A 24,328-nucleotide genomic window follows, 5' to 3' on the forward strand; every position below is an offset into this window, starting at 1 on the left:
GAAAAACCCTGAAACCTTGAGCCTTCCATAAGGAAGCCCAAGGTAGCCATGTGGAGGGATTGTATGGAGAAAAAGGGAAACCACCCTTTCCCCAGCTGCTCAGCCATCCCAGCCCAGGTGCCAGATGAGTGAGCGAATGAGCAATTTAAACATTCCAGGATCCCAGCCATCCCAAACATCTCTAGCTGTTCAGGCCACTCTAGCTGAGGCTTTAAATATATTGAAGGAGAGACAGGCTGTCTGTGAATTATTGACCTACAGAATTGTGATCATAATAAAATGCAGGGTTTTTTTTAATGTTATGCGGCAATTGGTAACTGGAACACAACCCCCACTCCACTTTCCATGAATCTCTCTCTGTTACTTCTTTAGCATCACTCCACAATACTAATGACACAGCCCACAGGAGAAAAATCTTCCTCTGAAATCATAGTTTGTACAATAAATGTCATTGTAGTTTCTAATCAAAAGAAACAAAAAGAAGAGAAGAAAGGCAAGTGCTCAAAATGTGTCTTACTCCTTTTTTCCTCTAGTCCATGTCTTACTCCATTGTCAATGAGGGGTTTACTCTACCATATTGCCCATAAAATAAGCAATTATATATTTTAGGTTTCTGCTACGGCACAGGATATCAATTCAAATCACTGTACTTAGTTTTTCTGGTCCAAATATATATCAATCAGTCTGGTTTGAATTAGAATAAAAACATCACTTCCTTCAAGGAAATTTGGTTATTTTAATAAAACTCCAACAAGTTTGGGAAACTGACAGATTTTCCTTTTACAACATCAATTATAAATCTGCAGATGCTATTGGGAAAAGTACTAGTTGTGAAGCCTTAAGAAGTGCTTGTACTACTTACAAACATGTTGCTTTTACAATACAGCCTTATTTGTGTATATAGTATATACTATATACATGTGTGTATAAACACAACTATATATTTTAGTGAGGAATAGTTATATACATTAACAAACACATAATATTCTTTTTTTCTTTTATTTGAGGAAGATTAGCCCTGAGCTAACATCTGCCGCCAATCCTCCTCTCCATGTTGAAGAAGACTGGCCCTGAACTAACATCTGTGCCCATCTCCCTCTACTTCATATGTGGGATGCCTGCCACGGCATGGCTTAACAAGCAGTGCGTAGGTCTGCACCCCGGATCTGAACTGGTGAACCCTGGGCCACTGATGTGGAACGTGTGAACTTAACCGCTGCGCCACAGGGCTGGGCCAACAAATACATGTTATTCTTTCAGTCACTTTATGTGTGCTTAATGGCCATGAAATAAGCACTGCATTAGAACACAGACACTCTGGGTTCCAGCTCACCATTGCAGCCTCCATACCACATCCTTACCTAATTCTCACAAGACTGGCGTGAGTTCCCTTTCATTTCTAGAAATGTGTTATTCTAATATGGTTTTACTGTACTTTCTTACCTTACTTATTGCTTATACATTAACTAATACATGGATTTATACAGCCAAATTCCTATTTCACAACATTTCTAGTATGAAATTTAACATTTCAACATTACTTAAATAAAAATTATTCTTATTTTGGAGCTGGCCTGGTGGCGTAGCGGTTAAGTTCACATGCTCTGCTTTGGTAGCCAGGGGTTCACCAGTTCAGATCGCAGGCACCGACCTAGCACAGCTTATCAAGCCATGCTGTGGCAGGCACCCCACACATGAAATAGAGGAAGATGGGCACAGATGTTAGCTCAGGGCCAATCTTCCTCAAAAAAAAATTTTTTTTTCTTATTTTATTGTAATTTTGTAGCAAAATTAGGAAATAGCTATCTACTTCCCTCTTGCTAATAACTTTAAGATGCTAACGTACTAACATTAACTCACTTCCTATGTTGAAAAGAAATATTTCTCCTAATTAAATTCAATTATTTAGCAATGCCTGTTTTCTTAAACTATCAAGAAATCATACCATTTAATGTGCAGAAAGAAACAAACGTTTTATGTTCCTTTTTACGAAGAGAAAAGTGCAGTGTTCTTAATTACTCATGAATATAGCTCAGTTTACAGGAAGAAAAGATTATGTGATTATTTGACGCTACATTGAGAGATCTTTAAAGTAAAGATGTCAAAGATATATAGTCATTTAAGTTTTTCTTTAGAAATTACATATGGTCTCGATTATTAGCACTCCAGTAAAACACAGAGCCTTTCCTTACCAACAGCGCAGTCTTAAGGTCGCAATGAAGAACTCTTCTCAAGCACAGTTAGGGCAGGGAAGAAAGCAGGGAAGTCAGCCTCCTTGATCTCTGTCGTTCACTTGCTCATAAGTTTTCCCTCAATCTTACATTTACACTCACATGATCTGTAAAAGATCTAATGGAATCAGAGCTTTAATTTCTGACATGAACTTGGTAATGTGGACTTTGTAAATGCCTGAAATGATACTGTATAAGTTATTCTTTACTCTGTTGATATAGGAGGCCTGCCTTGAGTTTGTATCACAGATTTTTCTTAACTTTATTTTTTTAAATGATTATAGACTCCCTGGAAGTTTCAAAAACAGCACAGAGTCACTTGAACCTTTCATTCAGATTCACCAGTGTTCCACAGATTTTGAAATTTCCCCTTTCCATTGTCTATATTAAAACACCAGAAGATAAATCTATTCTTAATAAACATGACAAAGTTGCTCTCACATTTGTCTTCAAGGGCTGCAGGAAGACAGCTAATTATTAATTAGATTGCAAGTAGAAGGATGCTAATATAGTACTGGTGAACATACTTGTTTCCAGGCTGGCATGATATGGCATGCAAGTTGGCATGCAGTGTTATATGAACATATGGCAGGCAGAAGCTGCTGTTTCCTCCCAGGAAACAGCAACGGAAACGTCAGCTCCCACAGTATTGAAGACACACACCCCAAAACTCCTCAGAGCTGTTGAGGGCTTAGTGCACATGCCATTTCCCTGTCACTGGGATGGGGAAATAAACTCTTCATGTGGTGTCACGCCAGCAACCACAGGCACCCAAAGTCTGCTTCCCCCAAAGAGGAGGACACAGAAGTAGGAGTTCTCCCTGAAGCTGTGTGTCAGAGCACCATCTTGGGCTTTCTTTTCGCAGTTATGAGATTTCATCATAAAGAAACTTCTAGCTGGGAAGAACTCAACCATTCAAATAGTTTAGCCCTTTGCCTCCAAGCAAGTATGTGCTTAACAGAAGGATCTGTAAGGATCTATCTCCTCATTTTACAGTTGAAAAACAGAAACACTCTATGACTTGTCCAAATGTTGGGAGTCTGGATGAATAGTGAAGGCTTTCAGCGTTTCCAGAATTCCATGGCAAAAGCAGTTTATCTTTCATTATTAGTCTCTCCACAAGCATAATAATCTTCACTCTGAAAATTCCTCCAACTCTTACCTAAATCTCTAACACTGAAATTCATTTTCTTCTTTCTGTTCTCCATGGAAATAAAGCACATTTAGTATGTAATAAACTTGCATCTTTCTGAAGGCTATTATCAAGTTTCTCTCAGCTTTCCCTTAGTCAAAATACATGAAGTTGCTTCAGGAAGAAGGTTGTGATATATGTCTATGCTTTTGATTATTTATGTCTACTCAAAGCAGTCCCATTTGCTTAAATATCTAAGCTTGACAGTACGTGACTGAATTATCCCCATCCTAGAAATTCTACCATATAATTTAACAGAACATGCTTTTTGTCTTTCACAGCGATTTCATTTAAACAAACAGTTGGAAATTCATTTGGTGGAATATGTTATTCCAAAAGACTTTACCAGTCTAATAGGATATTTTTTCATCGAAAGACTGGAGTCCTAATACGTTACCAATAAATCCACACTCCCCTTTCTCTTGGTCCTTGCCTTCTGCTCCCAAGTGAAGGGGTGACTCAGTAAAGCTAATAGGGACTGGGAAGGGAGGCATCTTCCCCGGGCTGACTGCACCCTGAAAGAGAAAACTCCTTGACTAGTTATTGCAAGAATTTCCCAGCTGCCTTCAAGTGAAAGAAGACATTTTAAACATACTTCTTTCCCCACACAAAAGGATTCCTGAGTGTTGGGAGTGTAAGACTGTCAGCTTCTATAAGAACTTGGTTTCTGGAGGCACCAGCAAGTTGAACTGCAAACTGTGAGAGAGCCCAGGGCGTCAGGTGCCTGACCTAGCAATGCCATCATGCTGGGGGGTGAAAACCTGAACAACCACTGTGACTGGAAAGCTCAGTTTCTTGTGTCTCTCTTCAGGCAATCCTGTGAGTAGCTGTTTTTTTATTGCTGTGGCTGTTGTCGTTATTGGACGTGTCTATGTGATCTGGTGTTTTTTCGGGGGGGGCAGAGTCCCCATCAGGATGCGTGCCAGGCAGAGCAGAATGCCATTACATGGAGAACCGCGGCTGCTGGGAGCGAGCTGCCGCCATCGCAGGGGATTTATCTCTGCAAGTGCCGATCATAATGGACTCCTTCACTAAATGACTTTGGATGAGCAGGGCTTTGGCAGAGGCCCTGCAAGTCCCACACTCTGTTATAAAACTGAATGCCCATGTAATAGACGCTCAGGAGAAGTGCGGCTGTGAGGGCAGGTGGGTGGGAGAGAGTCACGGCTGAAAGGCATAGACAGCAGCACTGGAGGGGGTGCAGAGGAATGTCAGCCTGTGACCAAGTCTGCCCAACAGGCAAAAGGGCCAAAGGTGGACCCAACAGTTTCAAAGGAATAAAGATAATTTTTACAAGGATTTCAATCATAATAGTTCTAGAGGGGAGAAACAAACAAACACATAGGATATTTTAATAGCTGGGTCAAGAGTGTTCTAAAGAAAAATAAGGCAGGACTAGGGGATAGACAGAGGTGCAGAGGGATTCGTGTTATTTTGTAAAACTTGGTCAGGAGACGCGTCTCTGATAAGTGGAAATGAGCTGAGGTCTGATGAGATGCGGGAGTAAGCCCTGCATGGAACTAGAGGAAGCATTTCAGGTAGAAGGAACAGTAAAATGCAAAGGCCCTGAGGTAAAAGTTCAAGCGCCATCAAACAGGAAAGAGCTCAGTGTGTTCAAAAAAACAGAAGACAGCACTGTGGGTGAAAGGAAGGAAGCTAGAGGGTGGGGGATGGGGAGAGTCTTATGGGGAGCGGGGGGCCACATCAAATGGAGCCAGTGGTCTAGCATAATAATTTGAGGTTTCTCTCTGAGCGGAGGAGTACCAGTGGAGGGTTTCGAGCAGAGGACTGACTTGATCCCATCTAGGTTTAAAAAAAATCACTCTTGCTCTGTGGTGAATAGATTGTAGGGGGACAAAAATGGAAGCAGGAATACCAGTTTGGAGGTTATTGAAGAAATCCAGAAGAGAAATGATGGTAGCTTGGACTAGGGTTGTATTAGCAGAAGCAGAGGAAAATGGGCAGACTTGAAATATAATCTGAAGGTAAAGCCAACAGGTTTTGCTAATAAATTGGATAGAGTGTTTAAGAAAAGGAGAGGAGCAAAGATAATTTCAGAGATTTTAATCCAAGCAACTGGAAGGATGGGATACCATTTACTGAGATGTGGAAGACTAAGGGAGGAAAAAGTTTGGGGAGAAAATTAAGTCTATTTTAGATATTTTAAGTTTTAAATGCCTATGAGATATTCAAATAGAGAAGTTGAGTAGGCAATTAGATATAGGATTATGGCATTTAGAACTCAGAGAGTTTCTATCAATGGGATCTAGCAGTGAGAAGGAAGTTAGCACTGGAGTCTCCTCAGGCTGGATGGTCATCAAAGCCATGGAGCTGGATGAGATCAACTGGAAGTGGGCGTGGGTTAGAAAAAGTTCAAGGAATGAATCCTGAAGCAACCTAGCATTTAGAGAAAGGTGAGAATGTTCCATTAGTGGAGACTGAGAAGAAGTGGCCAGTGAGGCAAGAAAAATAAGAAGAATGCTGCTCCACTAAACACAGAAAATATTTCAAGGAGGAGGGGTAACAGTGCCAAATGCTGATGATAGACTAAGAAATACAAGGAATAAGAATTAAACATTGGATTTGGCCATGCGAAGATCACTGGTGAGCTTGACAAAGTCAGCTACTTTGGGATGCTGTGGATAAGTCTTACCGAACGATGCAAAGACAATAGGAAGAAAGTTTGCAGGAGACAGTGAGAACAGACAACTCTTTCAATTAGTTTTGCTATAGAAGGAGCAGAGGAATAGGAGCTGAAGGGGAATGGTATGTTAAGGGAAATTTACTTTAACATGGAAGCTGTTACAGCTTATTTGTATAATGATGAGAATGATAGAGATTTAAAGAAAATTTTAAATTCCAAGAAAGGAATCACTTGCAGTACAGAAGTCCTCAAAGGGAATAGGATCAAATGCAATGTTTCTCAAACTATCTGGTGATGAAAAACCAAGGTTTCCTCCCAAGTTTGTTGAAGACCAGTGCTTTTGTAAAACACAATACAAAAGAATTATTAGAATAATGAAATAAGAAAATAGTCACATTATACACAAGACCAATATTTTAAATTATGAGATTCAACAGACAAAAAGTCAACTCTATCAAATTACTATAAAAGTTTCTATACATTTATTTTCCATTTCTATGCTTGTCTCATCACAAACTGGTAACAGTTATCAGTCCATGACCAGCAGCAGCCCATGGTTTGTATTTTAAACAGGGCTGATCTAGTGTGCAAGAAGAAGCGTTGACTTAAATAAGAGAAAGAACAGTACACCCAAAGTTAAATGTTGAGCAGGCAGAATATATGGGCTGAGGTGAAGTCCATCCTTCTGGAGGATGCGGACGTTGTCTTCTGTTGGCTTGCACTTCCTCCATGAAGATAGAGTGAGAGTGAAGATAGGGTATGGGGTATTGGAGGATTGAGGAGACAGAAGATTTAAAGTAGTCGAGGAGAATGGGAGTATAAATTGACTAAGGAAATCTAGTAGGATTGGCAAGTAGTACAAAAGACTCAGTTGAGATCTTGGGTCATGAATTTAAAGTTAGTCCAGTTGGTATTGCTGTATATATTTTTTCAACCACAGATGCCTTCTTGGACCAGGTGTAGAAAAGGAGAAAGGATATATTTAACCAGGGTCAGAGAGGGTATGACAGAGAAGGCAAGGGAGGAGAAAGTGCTTTTCTGGTAACATCTCTCAGATAAATTCATTGTCCTACAACCCCACTGCCACCACTCTTATAAAAGCACTCATTGTTAAGTGTCTTATTTGCTGTAATAATCTTCTAAATGATTTTCCTTTCCATTGGATCCTGCATATTATAACCACATTAATCTTGCTAAAACTCTACATTCATGATCTCATTCCGTTAGCCCAAGAACTCAAGGTGCTTCCTTTTTGCTCTAGATACAAATTCCACCAGCCATTTAAGACCTCCCAGAGCTCATGCTTTCATCTTCTGAAGCACACAGGGTCAACTCTTCAAGTCATTGTTCATTGTTAATTTCCTATCTCGTACATGTACACACATACACAAACACAAGCACCAATATGTATAGACCCCAGAGGAATGGCTTTCCTGTTCTGCATGTCATCCAGATCCTACACTGCCTTTAAGACTTTTGAAATCATATTTCAATTTAGTAAACTTTTATTGAATAGCTATTATACACCAGTTACTGTTCTACATAAAAGAGATTAAAATATCTTATGATTTTCTTGCTCTCTCTCTCTCTTTTTTTTTTTTGGTGAGGAAGATTACCCCTTAGCTAACATCTGTTGCCAATCTTCCTCTTTTTGCTTGAGGAAGATTGTTGCTGAGCTAACATCTAGGCCAATCTTCCTCTATTTTTTGTATGTGAGATGGAGCCACAGTATGGCTTGACGAGCGGTGTGTAGGTCTGTGCCTGGGATCGGAACCTGCAAACCCCAGGCCACTGAAGCGGGGCACACAAACTTAACCACTATGCCACTGGGCCAGCCCCCTTGCTCCCTTTTTTGATCCAGACAACACTGTTCTTTCCTTTGTCTGAACTTTTATAGAATTTATAGTTTATAACATGGATATATGTATTTTGACTATTTATGCTTTAGGTATTCTCTAGCTATTTTATTTATTTAAATCTTGTCATCCCCATTATTGTGTAAGTTTCTAAATGGTAGAGACAGTCTTATATTTCTTTTATATTCTTAACATGGTGCTAGATGTAGAATACTCATTTAATAAATACTTGGTGACTTCACATGCTTATTAGGATTTGGGAACTGCATGGTTTTGAAATAGTAGAGTTCCCAGAAAGTTTAATATTTATGCCCTTTAAAACACATCTACTTTACCAATTAGGGTGTCTTTGGCTTCAATTAACAGAAACTCGACTAAGAATGACTTAAACAAATACAGTTTCTTTTTTCTTATAAAAGTCCATAATTAGGCAGTACCTATGATTGGTTCAGCTACTCAAGGATACAAACTCTATCATCATTTTTTTGTTGGGCTTCTCGCTTCATGATAGCAAGCCTCATTTAAAGAAAGAATGCAGAATTGGAGAGTATTTGCAAGAGACAGAGATTTCTCCTTTTTGTTGAACAGCAAGATGTTTCTCATACGTTTCCCAACTTCCCCCTACATTTTATGAGCTATTACTCAGTCATATTGCCACCCACAGCTACAAGTGAGACTAGAAAAGGAAGTATTTAGATTTCTTCAATCTCCATAGTAAGAGGAGGCAAAGGCTGAGGGAAATAAGAAGAATAATTGTATTAACCAAATATTTGTTTGTTTATAACATTTGTCTAGCTCATTTCTTCCAAGCAAACTCATTCATTCTTTGCACAGTTCTCCAATTCTAAAACATCACACTATGCTATTTCCCATATGTTTAACAAGTTTGTCCTTCCATGATTTTCAGCAGAGGTTCTGGCTCTTCCTTGTATCTACTAACATAATCGGAAATTGTACTTCTGGTCACTTGATTATTCAGTTTTAGGCACCAGAATATTATTAGGATTGTTTAAAGCCTGGAAATAAATCCATGACACCCCTATCCCCAACTTTCGGTTCATACCATTAGATTCAAAGATTTTAGGTTTGCCTCAAATATCCACTTGTCTCAAACATATTAATAGCTTTTTGAAAATAAAAAGAGAGGAAGAGGTGTCCCCTGGAAACACTAGATTATAGATGGATAAGTAGGTTTCTAAACTTTAGTGTTTTTTAACATTTTTAATATGCTAATATCCCATCAACTCTCCAAAAGGGGCAGATAACATGCAGTGTTTTTGAATATATTTAACATGATTTATTTATGTTATTACTAATATTTAGCATGCTTTATTTTTTCAGAAAGAATGTTGTAGAACCAACATTTGAAAGAAAAACCTTTCAGAATGCTTCTCTAGATATTTTTATAACTTGGATGCCTATTTCTGTTCAAGACCTAAGGACTTTGGACCTTAAATGACTTAAAATGGCACAGAACACAAATCTCGGTTCAATCCTACAGCCCCAGATTTTTCCCAAAAGCCTTATACGTTTCAAATTTGAGCTTCTGAGTGATTATTATTCCCCAGGTGATCCACTCACAAGGTTTTAGCTCTAGTCCAGGATATAGGCACACTGTGCCCCTATCCTATCCCCATCTCTTCTCCTACATCAGTGACACAAATTAATGTGAAAGCCATGACCATCTGAGCTTTTCCATTCCACTAATTCTTAGATTCTATTATGTATATCATTTACTTGGAAAGTATACTGAATATAGTATAATACAACTTTCTAAAGATACACTGTTTCCTAATGAAATAATGGAATCATAGAAGGTGTTTCAAAGGTCATTTGGTCTCACACTCAGCCAAAATCTGAAGCATCCAAGGCAGATGGCGGCCTGGCCCAAGGGTGTCCAGCCAGACCAAATGTAGAAGCCAAAATTTACCAGTGTCATCAACAAAGGGCTGCATTAAAAAAAAGTCAAAACTAGGCTATTTATTATGCAGAATAAAATCTTTATTACAGAACCCCCAAATGTCTCAAGGGTGTCATTTTATTTTAGCACCTTCAAAAGTTATTTAAATTGTATACCAATGTGCTGACTAATGCAATTCTTAACCTTTTCTTCTCATTGTCACTTCAAGGCCTGCTGACATAGTTCTAAAACGTAGCATATAGACCTAAGGCCAAACAGGATCCACCACCGGTTTTTATAACACCACAGACATAATATTTAGAAAAGACTTAATAAAAGTGATTTAAAAAAGTGATTTGCTAGTTTTAAAGGAACTCTCCAAAACACTCCATGTTTTGTTTTTTTCTCCCCAATATTCCTAGCCAAGTAAATAAAGTGTTTTAGACATGAAAAAAAATAAGTTTCAGTGAGTATGAGTGACTTCTCCAAAGTCAAAGAGATAGTAGGTACATCACCAGGATTTCAACTCCTGTTGAAATGGAGTTGAGTTTCCCTTTCCTTCTTGCTAGAGGTTATTTCCAGGCCTTCTGTGTTCAAACGGCTTCTCTTCTTTAGTCTCAATCAGTGTTCAGCAAAAATCAAAAACTGCTGAATATAATCCTGAATGTGCCTTCCTGGCCCAGAGGATAGATAGTAGGTATTCACAGAACATGGAAACAGAAACTCTGTGTATACTATGTCTAAAGTCCAAATTCATTCTACCCTACCCTACCCTACAGTGGGTACAGAGATGGCCTAGTCAAGTGTCAATCAAGTGTTTATGGTTGGAATTTGGATATTTAAGAAGCTGATTTAAAACAGCATTGTATTCTGGAAAGATGGCAACTATGGTGGCAGCATAGTTTTTGCATTTTCCAAAATCCCCACATCAGAATAGATGGTAAAACAAAAATCAAGGGACATCTACAACAAAACTAAATGACAAAGTATCCCAATTAACCTCAAAATAAAAGTGAGTGAGGACAAACCACCAACAGCCACAAGATTTGTGTGTTACTGGCATTTGTGCAGACCATAGAAGGAAATAATAGAATATCTGATTAACCTCAGATTAAGACAACCCCAAAATACCAAACAGGTATTTGCTGAAAAGTACAATGAGCCAAATTGACACAGCATCTAAAATTGTCAAGCGTTCTGCCCAATCTAATAGAAGGTGAATCTAACAAGCCTGTAGTGAGGCATAAAGAATCTGCTGCATTCTGGGCCCTATAAAACTCTCAAAAATGACCCATTAGGGCTTCCTTGAAAGATGGGTCTCCACACTGAGATGAAACTTCCGGGAATGATAAAAAAGTGAATAGGAGACATTTGAAATGAAGAAATGTAACGCTTTGGATATAAGTCAAAGAGAGAAACAAAGCTAGGAAATCTAGAAAGCTATCTGAACCAAGCCTTTTTCTATGATTTCAGGAAAACTAAATTCACATAAATATAAATAATAGAAAAGTATCGAGTCTCAACTCATAGAAGGTCACTAGAAGAGAATATGAGCTAAAAAATATCCCTGCAGACAATAAAAGCATGCCACAAAAGCATGCTCAAATATAAATCAAAATGGCAGCATGCTTTCCAAAATCAGCTAAAATGCATTAATAAAATGATACAAGGTATGAAATAACAGCAAAATCAGAAATAGAAAAGCTCTGAAATGAGGTGACAGATGTTAAAGAATTAGAGAGGAAAAATCTTTAGGGGCCTGCCTCACGGCCGAGTGGTTAAGTTCGTACACTTGGCTTCTGCGGCCCAGGGTTTTGCCGGTTCGGAGCCCGGGCGAGGACCTAGTACTGCTCGTCAAGACATGCTGAGGCAGCGTCCCACAGGGCAGAACTAGAAAGATCTACAACTAGAACATACAACTATGTACTGGGAAGAAGGGAAAAAAAAAGATTGGCAACAGATGCTAGCTCAGGGCTAATCTTTAAAAAAAAAGAAAAAAGAACTTCAAAAAGAAAAAATCTGTAGAAATGGGATCAAACTAGAAGTAACACAAAAGTGAATAAATAGAACAAAAGCGGTGTAAGAGAAATATAAAATAAAAAGAGGGAACTTTTAGAATCAAAGAGAAATGAAGAAAGAGATAAAAGGGTATTGAAGGCGTCACATATTGAAGATAAGCAAAGAGCCAACTGACAGATAATAGGGGACCTAAAGAAGAAAACCAAAGCAAGGGACTAAATACTAAACTAAACACTAACGAAAAGCAAAATTCAAAAAAACTTTTTAAAAATTGATTGTTAAGAAATTTGAAACTGCACATTGAAATATCATTGCATATCCAAGAATATTGACACACAATGTTCTACACCAAGATTACATATACTTATATGTATAATATCACATATATATGAAAAACATCCTTTACACATCTAGGACAAAAAGAGCAAATGACACACAGGGGACACAATTAAACTAGCATCGTATTTTCTTACAGCAACACTGTATGCCAAAAATAAGAGGGAGGAGTAACATATTTAAGATTCTCAGGGAAAGAAAATGTGAGCTGAGAATTTCATTTCCAGAAAAACTTACCTACAAGGACAAAGGGCATAGAAAATTTGTCACAAACATGCAAGCACTCAGAATATACTGTTCCCAGGAACTCTCCCTGAGGAATCTTCTAGAGAACAAGCTTCGTTCAGATAACCAAAATGACTAGAGAAATATCAGCACAAGGACTTGTGGTGAGCATTAAATATACAGTTACTGGTGGAACTAGTATTAAATGAGAAGTAAAAGACAGAGTAAATAATGTAATGGTTACATGTTCTGTCTCTGTAGCAACAGTATAACGCTAAAACATGGGGCAAAAATGGGAGGGAATATGCAAAAGAAATTTTAACTCTTTTAAATAATTACAGTGAGATCATAGAAATAGCAGTGTTTTTTGAGACTGTTATGTATATATTGTTGGATAAAGCAAACGAGTAATTTTTGGATATTCTATCTTCCTCTGTGAACCTGAGAATTAGGACAGGAAAGAAGCATCTCCTTATAAAATTATCCCAGCTACTTTATAAACACAAAATAGGATTAAAACTGTGCTATCTAGAGAGCTGGCCCTGATGGCCTGATGGTTAAAGTTTGGCACTCACTGCTTCAGTGGCCTGGGTTCATTTCCTGGTCGCAGAACCACACCACCCATCTGTCAGTGGCCATGCTGTGGTGATGGTTCACAGAGAAGAACTAGAAGGACTTATAACTAGGATATATAGCCATGCACTGGTGCTCTGGGGAACAAAAAAAAAAGAGGAAGATGGCAACAGATATTAGCTCAGGGTGAGTCTTTCTCTTCAAAAAAATGAAACAAAAAAAACCCGTGCTATCTAATATGCTAGTCAATAGTCACATGTGTCTATAGAGCACATGAAATTTGATTAGTCCAAAGTCTTCTTTCACTTTCTGATGGCTTACCTGCCTTTTTTCTATTAATTCTGAAAAGTCTTTTTCTTTGTTGGATATAGGTTTTGAGAGTATATCCCATTTTGAGGCTTACATTTTCATTCTCTTAAAGGTATCTTTTGGTGAACAGTAGTACTTAACTTTCATATAGTCTTCCGTGCATTTTTAAAAAAAGCTTTTCTTAACTCAAGATCTTTCTGGTCTTTCATTTATGTGACTTGCCTATGTCACAGAATTGTTAAAATCAAATGTGATAATGGATATGGAAGTGCTTTCCAAACAGTTAAGCAGTTATCATTGGTTACTATAATTTACAATGAATATGTTTAATGAACTTCAGAGTCACATAGAACATAATTAACATCTCATCTCTGACATTTATTATCTGAGTGAATTTATGCAAGTGAATACTTCTGCAGTTCTCAGTTTCCTAATCAATGCAATAATAATACTATCTAACTGATAGGGTTATTGTAAAGGTTAAATTAGGCAATGCATGTAAAGTACTTATTGTGGCAACTGGCTAAGGTAGGTTAAAAGTCAGTTATCATTTTCTTATAACTATGGTAGCATTGGAGGTGAACAAGAGAAGATGGAGCCCGAAAGTCTTGATTCCTAGTAATAGCAAATTTCTTTAAGAAGAGAAGCACAGTGAATTATTTTTGTGCCCAGAATACTTTCATTTTTATTATTAACACATAACTTCTTTTCTTTGTATTTGCCATCATTTTCCACTCAAAATAAAATAAAATTATTAACCAAAACATTAAACTAAAAATTCTGACAATTTTTATTTTCAGATGTTAGGAAATGGAGTTCTTACACAAAACAATCTTAAAATCAGTCCCAACTTCAAAAACACTATAGCTCAACCTAGTTGGCTCTCTCTTCTCTATGAAGTTGGCTTATTCAAGCAGGTTCTTTTATTTCCCCTGCTGAGTCACCAGAGCCGTGGTTTTGAAGTAAGACATGTGGGTTTGATTTCCAGTTCCTTCACTCACACCCTAGTTTCCTTATCTGTGAAGCAGAGTAATAACTCCTATTGCTCAGATTTATCATTTAAGAATTTGAGGCAGTACAAATAAAGAAACTAATATGATACCTGGCAATAGTAAGTGTACACTAAGCAGTGACTATTAGTCTTGTGGACCCCAAACCCTGAATCTCTCAAATGTCAAAGCAGTTCCACGTGCAGCATTCTGTTTATGGTTTACTCTTGATCAATAGTAATCAACTCTGAAAAATAATTTACATTAAATCAATTGCCAAACATTGTTTAGCAAAACCATATGGATAAAGTCAGAGTTCTGAAGTCAGACTGCCTGGGTTTGAATCTCAGCTCTGCCCTTTGTTAACTATGTAACCTTCCTTAATTTCTCCATGCTTCAGTTTCCTCATGTGTAAAATGGTGATAACAATACTAACTAATGAAATTAAATGAGTTAATATTTGTAAAGCAATAAGTATAGTACCTGTCATATAGTAGCTCTATATAAATGTTTGACTGAAAAATAAATAAATAGTATATATGTCACTTGGAAATATATTCTTAATCAGTTTGTTTCTTCTAAGAAAAAGGTCAAAGCCTTTTGAATATTTCTTTGAAGTCCCATCAATCCTAAAATAGTGTTATGTATCTCACTCATAAATTAATTTATTTAACAAACATTTATTGAATACTTAATATATTTTAGGCCCCATGGTATCTCTCAAGAGAGCTAAGACATGTAGACAAGCATTTACAATATAAAAATTGCTATGCTGTACCAACTAGATTGATCCTTGGTGTATCTTGCTCTTTAGACCTTTCCATTTTAATTTTCACTATTAGATGGTGCAAAGGATAACTTACGATGAGAGTTTAACAACTACAAAAGAAGCCAATATATGTTATTGGCCCTGAGGATGCAAAAGGAACTGAGAAAATAGTTGAAAACATCCTTAATACGTATGAAAATGTTTTGTTCCTCTTTATGGATTATGACAAGCTGCAAGGAACCCCTATGTGATGGACAGAAGACAGATAAACAGAAATACTTCCCTCTTGAAAGATGTCTGTACAATCTAAAACAATTAATCTTGTTGGAGTCAGTCAGCTCTAATGGTGCTGCCTGGCATGGGCCATTCATCAAAGCACACCGATTCATCACACAGGACCAGACACATCGCTTGACAGGTCTGCCACTCCTGCCACATGCCTAGATGCCTGGGAATCTGTGTAAGGCAGAGCAAGCCCTGGGAAGTTATTTATGTTTGTCTTTAAAAGATGGAATCTGAAGCTATTCATACTCAATGCTATTGATTCTAATGAAGATGTCAACAGAAACCTACCTCCTCTCCTGACACAAAACTCATCTATTTTGACAAATAAAAGTCTGACAATGTGTCCTCCTCTCAAACTCAAAAGTCTAGGCATGACAGATCATTCTTGTCAGCATATGTATATTTTCTCGTGTCTCTCATTTAAAAAAAATAAAACCTTTATAAGAGCTGACATCCCCTACAGCTACTGTCCCATTTCTCTGATCGCTATTTTTAAAAGTATTTCTTTAATTCTAATTCTTCTTGATTCTCTAGTCAGATTTTCATTACTCCATTAGAATCACTCATGTCAAGGTCACCAACAACATACTTCTTGCCATATCAATGACCAGATTTTGGCTCTCCTTCCTCTCTCTCAAACACTTCCTCCACTGCACTTCTGGAAAACCAACTGGTTTTCCTCCTACTTCACTGATCACTCCTTCTAAATCTCCTTTCCTGGCTTCTCTTCTTTTTAACTGCTAGCTGTTGGTGTGCTCCAGAACTCAGTGCTCAGACTCTTCTCTTCTCTGTACTTACTCCCTAGTGATCTCATCCTGTCCAATGCCTTTAAATACCATGAACACGCAACAGATTCCACAATTTGATAACTCTATCCTGGACCTTTCCCCAAATCCATATTTTTATACTCACTGCCTATTTGATGTCTCTGCTTGAATGTATAAGAGGCATTCAAACTTAACTCATCCAAACTAGAACTATTGGTTTTCCCCCAAAACATGAGTATCTCCTAGTCTTTCCCATCTCAGTAAATGCTATGTTTCCCACCACTCATATCCAAAACCTTGCAGTCATGTTTTATCCCTCTCTTATCCTCCCGACACTCCCTCTACAATCAACCAAAAGTCCTGTTGAATTTAACTTCAAAATATATCCCAAGTCTGACTTCTACTCATCACTTCTACTGCCACTGCTTCATCATCGTCTTTCACTTCAACAACTTCAAGAACCCCTTAACTGGTCTCCTTGCTTTCTTTCTTGCCCTTCTTCAGTATATTCTTCATTCATATATAATTTTTAAAAGTATATATCATGTCTTTCCCTTGCCTAACACATTTAATGGTTCCCTATTGCACTAGAATCAATTCCAAATTCTTCACCATGGCCTTTGAGGCCTTGTGTAATCTGGCCCTTGTCTATCTCTTTAACATCATCTCTTTCCACTTCTCTCTCTCCTTTTCAGCTCACTGGCCTCCTTCCTGATCCTCAAATGTTTTCCTGCCCTACAATGTTGTAATTGTTGCCTTTTCCTTAGACATACTTCTCTCAAAGCTGCAATGTGAAACTCTTCTCACTTTATTTCATTATCTGATCAAATTTCACTTTTTAGAGAAGTCTTCCCCAATCACTTTCCTTCTTTCCATCATTCTCTATGTCATTATCATGCTTTATTTTTCTTTATAGCACTTCCCTGCAATTTATATTACATTTCTATATTTACTTAATTATTACTATTTATCTCCCTAATAAAACGTATGTTCCATGAAGACAAATACTCAATCTCTTTTGTTCACCTTTATTTCCCTAGTTCTAGAAGAGTGCCTTTTGCATTTTAGGTGCTCAACAAATAAGACTAAATGAGTGAATTTTTAAAATTAAAGCATTGGGATAAGTAATCTAATAAGGTTCCTTCTTATTCTCAGATCCTCTGGTTCCAGGTCACTAAGCGTTGTCTCCTTTAAGAACTTCTACTGGGATTCAATTTCCTATGAAGTGGATAGTTGGAAGAATATGGGTAAATGAAGAAGGAATTGGGATGAATAGATTGCAAGGAAGCCACTCCAAGGAAAACTGGAATGCAAGATGGTGGGGAGCTGGGCATGAAATTCAGCAGTGACAAAAAAATCTGGAAAAAATAATAGGTTTCCAAGTGAACAATCAAATGTTTATGATACAGATCTAATAATGATCTTCCCTGTATATGGTTTCCTAAGCTGGACAAACATACCATTCTCCCCTGGACCTATGAAGATGAACAATCAAAATACCTATGGATAGTTGCAGTAATCACTCCAAATTCCTCCAGCCCTGAGCTTTTTCCCAATCTGTTTTGCACCACTTTCTAACTCATACCCCACTCTGAACTCCTGGCTTTAGGACCAGGGCCTCAAATCTTACCTGTGCAGCAGCACAGAGAGTGTTTGAACCCCCTCACATCCCTGACTTGACTTATGGCTCCAGATCTCTGGAGCCTATGACCTTCCATGGGAGTCTTCTTGCCTTGCCCTCGGCCTCAAGAAACCAAAACTGAGCCCTAGTCACTCAGGTAGCACTCCTGCCCCAGCCCTTATTGTCTTGAGAGAGGGTGATTCTGACAGATTAGGAAAAAGAACAAATTTCTAGATCAAAGAAATTTGAATTCTAAGTGAATCTCTGTAATGAATTTATAATCCAATGATTAGTGGATTTAGTCACATTCAAGGTCTTTTTGCATTCTTTATACAAGTATACCAATTAATTAAATGAAATGATACTTGTTAAGGGTTTAGCTCACTATTTCACATGTACTGTGATGATTAGTACTCTATTGTAAACTGCCTGAGGAACAGATGTAAGCAGGTTCAATTGATGAATTTAAACACATTTTTCAAAGAGTGTTAAATAAGTCTGTTTTAAAAGTTTAATTGCCACTTACTTTTCATAAACGGACTACTCTTTCTTCCTGAAGATATCACTAAATTTTTCTTCTTACATGTCTGCTTAGCTTAAATACTTAATCGTATTTTAAAAGATTCTTTTAAATTAATATTTGGAGCATTTCTATTCAAAACTGCTTAATTTCAAGAGCTACAATAGAATGCTTAAATGGAGTAGTAAAATTATTAACTTTTTCATTTTGTCTTGGAAACATAACATAGTGATGGGAACATTAACAATTATCCCAAACTCAGTACACCAAATACTGTAAGAAGTAGATAATAGATAAATACTAAGTGAAAAAGGTAATAGACGAAGTGCTAAATGAAAAGTTAGGCAATAAATGTCATTCATCCAACAGATATACATTGGTGCCTTATGGTTTAGTACTACTGGAAGTAGCCTAACGAAGCAGGACTGGTGGGATATCAGTGAGCTTGTCTCATAAAGAAGACAATAAGCATACAAGAAACGCAATGTGAACAAGACAGAAAAGATATTTGCTCTCATGGAGCTTATAGTTTAGTGGTGGGGGGAGGGGTGGGGAACATGCAATCAAAAAATAAACAAAAACTGAATAAGATAATTTGAAAGATTAAATTACTTCCCAATTACCTATCTTTCAAACACCATCAGCGTAAGGGTGTAAGTGAGGGGAAGGATATGAATCTCATATTTCCCCTCTTAGTTTCCCCATTGTAAAACTGACAATTTTGTCAAGATCTTTTTAAGATAATAAAAGGAGTACCATCTCCATGGTTTCTTCATCTTCTTTGAAGCTGCTCTGGGTCTAAATAACCATCAAGGCCACCCTTTTCCAACTAAGACCATGGTAGGAAAATCAATGAAGGGGTCTCAAGGTCTTCAGAATCTGAGAATATCTTTCCTGGCGGGCTGTGGTCCAGGGTTTTCTCTCATCTGCTTATTACATCAGAAAGAATCCTGCATAGATCTCAGACCAGTGGCCAGAGATTTCCAACTTGATCCAGCCCCATAAAATGACTTGGGTAACCTAAAAAAAGCATTTGACCCCTGAAGTTGGTTGATGATTAAAGGATATCCCATCCTTGAGTAGGTCCGATAAGCAATGGATTCCTTAAACTATCCAAAGCCTAATTTTATTTATAATTAGAAACAGCTCAAAGGAACCCTATCTCCTCTTTCGTGAAAACCATCGCACAGGTCAGTGGTAACCCAGCCTGGTGGCTCCTATGATATGAACGCTTTAACTACCAAGTAGCCAATAAGCCTACTGCATCCCTGACATATGTTGCATATTCCAGAGTAAGGATTGAATCCCAAAGTGGATAACATCCACTAAGATATTTGGAATAAAATCTCTTACATATACTAAATTTCTTCCAAATCTCACAGAAAGGTAATGTATCAATCACGACAGACTGACAGAAAACACATACCAATTCAAACAGGGAAAGTTTAATATAAAGATTATAAACAGGGGCCGGCCCCGTGGCCGAGTGGTTAAGTTCGCACGCTCCACCGTGGCGGCCCAGGATTTCACCGGTTCGGATCCTGGGCAAGGACATGGCACCACTCGTCAAGCCATGTTGAGGCGGCGTCCCACGTGACACAATTAGAAAGACCTGCAACTAAGATATACAACTACATACCGGGGGTTTTGGGGAGATAAAGCAGAAAAAAAAAAAAGAAAAAAGATTGGCAACAGTTGTTAGCTCAGGTGCCAATCTTTAAAAAATAAATTAAAAATTTAAAAAAAAGATTATAAACATAATTAACTATAACAGGATGCAAAAAATGCTAAAGAATACCCTAGGGCTAAGGGAGAAAATCCAATGAAGGAATAAATTTGGAAGTGGACCTTCTCCCAAAATCTGGGGTTCATACCTTAAGGTGTCGTTGGAACTCTATTGGATGGCAGAGAAGTTCACTGAGTTTTCCTAGGCCAGACTGATCCACAAGTGCTGCGTAATCAGGAAACACCTCTCCAGGGTACAAGTGAGCCGTACTTGGCAAACAAGGAATTGCAGCCAGAACTGGCAATCCAGAAACACCTTCCAGTGCAGGTGGGCTGAGGCTGGCAGGCAAGGAACTACAGCTGGAATTAAGCAGGAAATGCCCCTCCAAGGTGCTGGACCATAGCTGTGAAGCTGAATGCTGGAGTGTCTACAAGACTCACAGGGAATCCACACAAGGGAACGCCTATGAAACTTAACAAGAAGCCATCCACAAGATTGCCATTGAAACTCAACAGGGATGAGTGCCACTAGATGTCTCCCATATGTGGCCCTGGTAGCCAGGCATAAGGAGAAGAAGCATCTGGGAGCACATTGGAACCAGGGAGAGAAACTCCTTCCTGCAATGTTCCTCCATTGCCCTCTACTGACAAAGTTTAACATCATGTCAGGTACAAAAGAGAAATGCTTTTATGGCTCATATCCATTATTGCCAACCAGGCAATAAATGGTGGATTTGGAGCCAAGAACAATAAATTGATCATTGTTACAGACCATCAGACCATCTCTTTGGCTACTCAGTTTCCATATGAACCCTTCTAACACATTTGAACTTCCATACAACAATAAGATAACTCTATATTTCCGCCTAATAAGATTTGGCTATTCTACTTACAAGTGATAAAGCTCTTACCCTTTCCCCAAAATGAGGAGAGGCATAATCCTAGCAGTCATTGTATCCATTGCTGGCTATATTAATTATTCCTCAAATTCGGTCATAATTCCACTGAATATGCAGTCACTTAAAGACTAAATTATAAAGTTAACTTCCACCAACTAGTACACAAAATTAAATGGGAAGAAGAGAGAAGAAAATGGTTAGTATACACAAATATTACAAGCAAAAAGAATTTATAAAGCTACTGTGATCTTTGTTTCTGCTATTGACCTTTAGACTATCTATGACTTCGTTCACTATCCATCCCATGTTTGCCTTGCCCTCAGCCAGAACCTTGGCTGGTTAGGGTTCTTTACCTAGCAGAGTAATACCAACTTTTATTCCCAAAGTGTCCGAATCCTCAATCATCCTGCCTCTCTGCTGTTGCTATAGTTTTCCATTGAACTTTACTATTGAGCATGAAACTACTATGAGGCGCCCCAGAGAATCCACTGGATTTTAGACATTGTCCTCCTTACCCCTATTGTGTAGCAGCAACCCAATTTCCCCTTGATAATTGGAATAAGTCATGCCAACCAGAAGAGTAATCCCCTTTTTCTTTCGATCTATCTTTTCAGTGGAATAAGAAGCCCAAAATGACCAGGTGGCAGTCTCATCTTCCAATTCAGTGGAATCATTATTATGCCCCCAAATGGAACCACACTCCTCACCCCCCATCTCCGTGGTGACAAAGATCTTCAAACAAGCATAGCCCAAAGTTTCAGAGACAGGAAGCAAAGCTTCTGTGAGTTATGACATGTTATTTTGAGAAGAGCACTGTAAATCTATCCCTGATTCCCATGTATTCTGTCTATAGAAAAGACAGCCTCATATGATGGTCTCTGATTCAATGCATATACTGAATCCTGTAAAACAGAACCCCATCCTTTCAGGGTATTGTCTCCCAGCTCATACCATAACTGACTGGTCTAGTAAGCCATTTCACCTTTCAATTAGGCCAGTCACTTCTGAGTGATGGGGGAAGCGGTAAGGTCAGTTAATTCCATCAGCATGAGGTCATTGCTGCATTTCTTTTGCTTTCAAATGAGTCCTTTGATCAGACACAATGCTGCATGTAATGCCATGAAGAGGACAAGTCATTCTGTTAGTCCAATGCTGGCAAAAACATTACAGTCAGGAAAGGCAAATCTATATCCAAAATAAGTCTGTTCCAAGAGACAAATATCTTCTCCCTCCCTGATGGAAGACATCCAATGTAATTAATCTGCCACTAAAGGCCTAGTTGGTACCCATGAAAAACAGTACCAGATTATGGGCTTAATATTGGTCTCTGCTCTTAGCAGATTAGGCACTCAGCAGCAGTATTAACCAGGTCGGCCTTGGTAAGGGGACACTATGATGCTGAGCCCATGCATAGCCTCCATCTCTGATATGGCTACTTCTTTCATGAACCCATTAAACAAGCAGTCGGGTAGCTGGGGAAAGAAGCTGACTGACCACTAGAGAATATGTCATCTTGTTCACCTGACTATTAAGATGGATGCCCTTTGGTGGATGCTAACATTGGAAACAAATATCTTCACAGTTTGTGCCCATTCTAAGAACTCCATCAGACTTCCTTGTCACCAATATTCCTTCCCTATTCCTTACAAGTCCCTGATCATCTAGCCAAACCATGAACTTCACATGAATTAATGTGTCTGCATGTCTGGCCATCTTTCACTCAAGACACAGCAGATGACCAAAATAGTTAGGTTCATGAAATGTTAATTATACATGCAAATTGAATTTCTATAAAGTGAGTAACATTCCATACTGAATTCAACTCTGAGACTTCCTAGATTCACTTAGTACTACCTGACTCCCAGGTCTTGTATACTTGATCAATAGAATCCTGGCAACCACCACTGTTACCTTTCACTTAACATCACTCCCTCAATCTTCCCCAGAATGAGGTCTAGACTTAGGTACACCTCTTATGCTCCTGTCATGGGAGAAACCATAGCAAATTTACCTGCTCCTGTCCAACTCAACCAGACTACACCTAGATTTCCCCAGCAGACGCCCAAGTGGCCAGGTAACACAACCCAGAAGTACAATGATGTTAGTGTCCATGGCATGAACATTGACTGAGATAGATACAGGAGCAAGTAGAAGCAGACAAATAAACCCATTCCTTTACTCCTACTGATGATTATTATAAGGCATAGGGATTCTAGACGTTGTCTCAGGAGACATCCTCATGATTGAACAGCTGGTCATGTTTTTTGTGAATCTGTAGTCAACTAGTTAATGAATGATTTTTCTTTTCTTTTCTTCCTCCTGATCTCATTTCCCTTTTTCCTTCGCTCTTATGACTGGGGTTACACTCCCCAGTAAAGCATTAGCACATCAGCTTTGCTTCAAGCTCTGTTTTCTAGGTAACCTGGGCTAATATACACCACAATACTTCAGGGAAATTGTGATGAGTCTTTTGCAAGGTTCTTAATACATCCTCCCCATTTTCTCTGTTATATTGAATTTCCATAAGTTTTCTTTAATGTATGGCCGTCCAAGTTGTACTCTGGAATCTCATCCCACAATTTATTTCAAGTTTTAAATTACAAGAATTTTTAAATTACAACATACCTTCCCATTAGGTTTAGTGGGCTATAAGAAGAGGAAGGAATTCACAGAAAATCTCAGTTAAATCACATGGACTGTCATGGCTTTTTTTACTCAGAAAACTGATTTTAATAGCCAAAAAATAATAGGTTCTTACGGCATTTAACAAACAACTGCTCTTCAGCGGTATTCCCAATGTCCTTATCCATTAGTATTTATTGAATGGCTAAAGACAATGCTGAAATTGTACTTCTTTGGGCCAACAAAGGGAAAACCCAGATGCCAAGGTGAAAAAGATTTGTTCTTTCGTAGTAACTACAGCAGCTGTCTATTTGGCATATTCCTTAGAAAGCTTCGAAGTTGCCTAGGATACAGACTTCATAAACTGGGATCCTGCAGAGTCTTTAAAAAGATGTTTTTTAAGTGCAAAACTCATAAAGACATCAAATTGGCAATATAGATTTTATCCTCACATATATGGTGAATTGATTTGCTGATCTGTGGATACAGGGCATATAATGAATAATCCAAATTATAGTACCAAATAAATTGCACATATTTTGTCGTGACAAGGAAAATGAGACCTACATTTGAAGTTTAGAAGTAAAAATTTGAGGATCATATTCTTGAACTAGCTTTTCTGCAATGCTTAGACCTAAGTTTATGTTTTCACTAATCTTCGATGATTATAATACTGCGCTCAGTAACTGCTAATAGTTTAACTGGCAAATAGAAATCAGAGCAACATAATCCTAACTACAATATATTATCAAACACTGTCAAAATGAAAAGGATTGGCTAATTAAGTAAAAGCTGACAGTGTTTTAATCATTGAATTCTATACTCAAAATGGGTAAATTTTGTGAC

The sequence above is a fragment of the Equus asinus genome, chromosome 3 (genome assembly GCF_041296235.1).
Source record: "Equus asinus isolate D_3611 breed Donkey chromosome 3, EquAss-T2T_v2, whole genome shotgun sequence".
Lineage (NCBI taxonomy): Eukaryota > Metazoa > Chordata > Mammalia > Perissodactyla > Equidae > Equus > Equus asinus.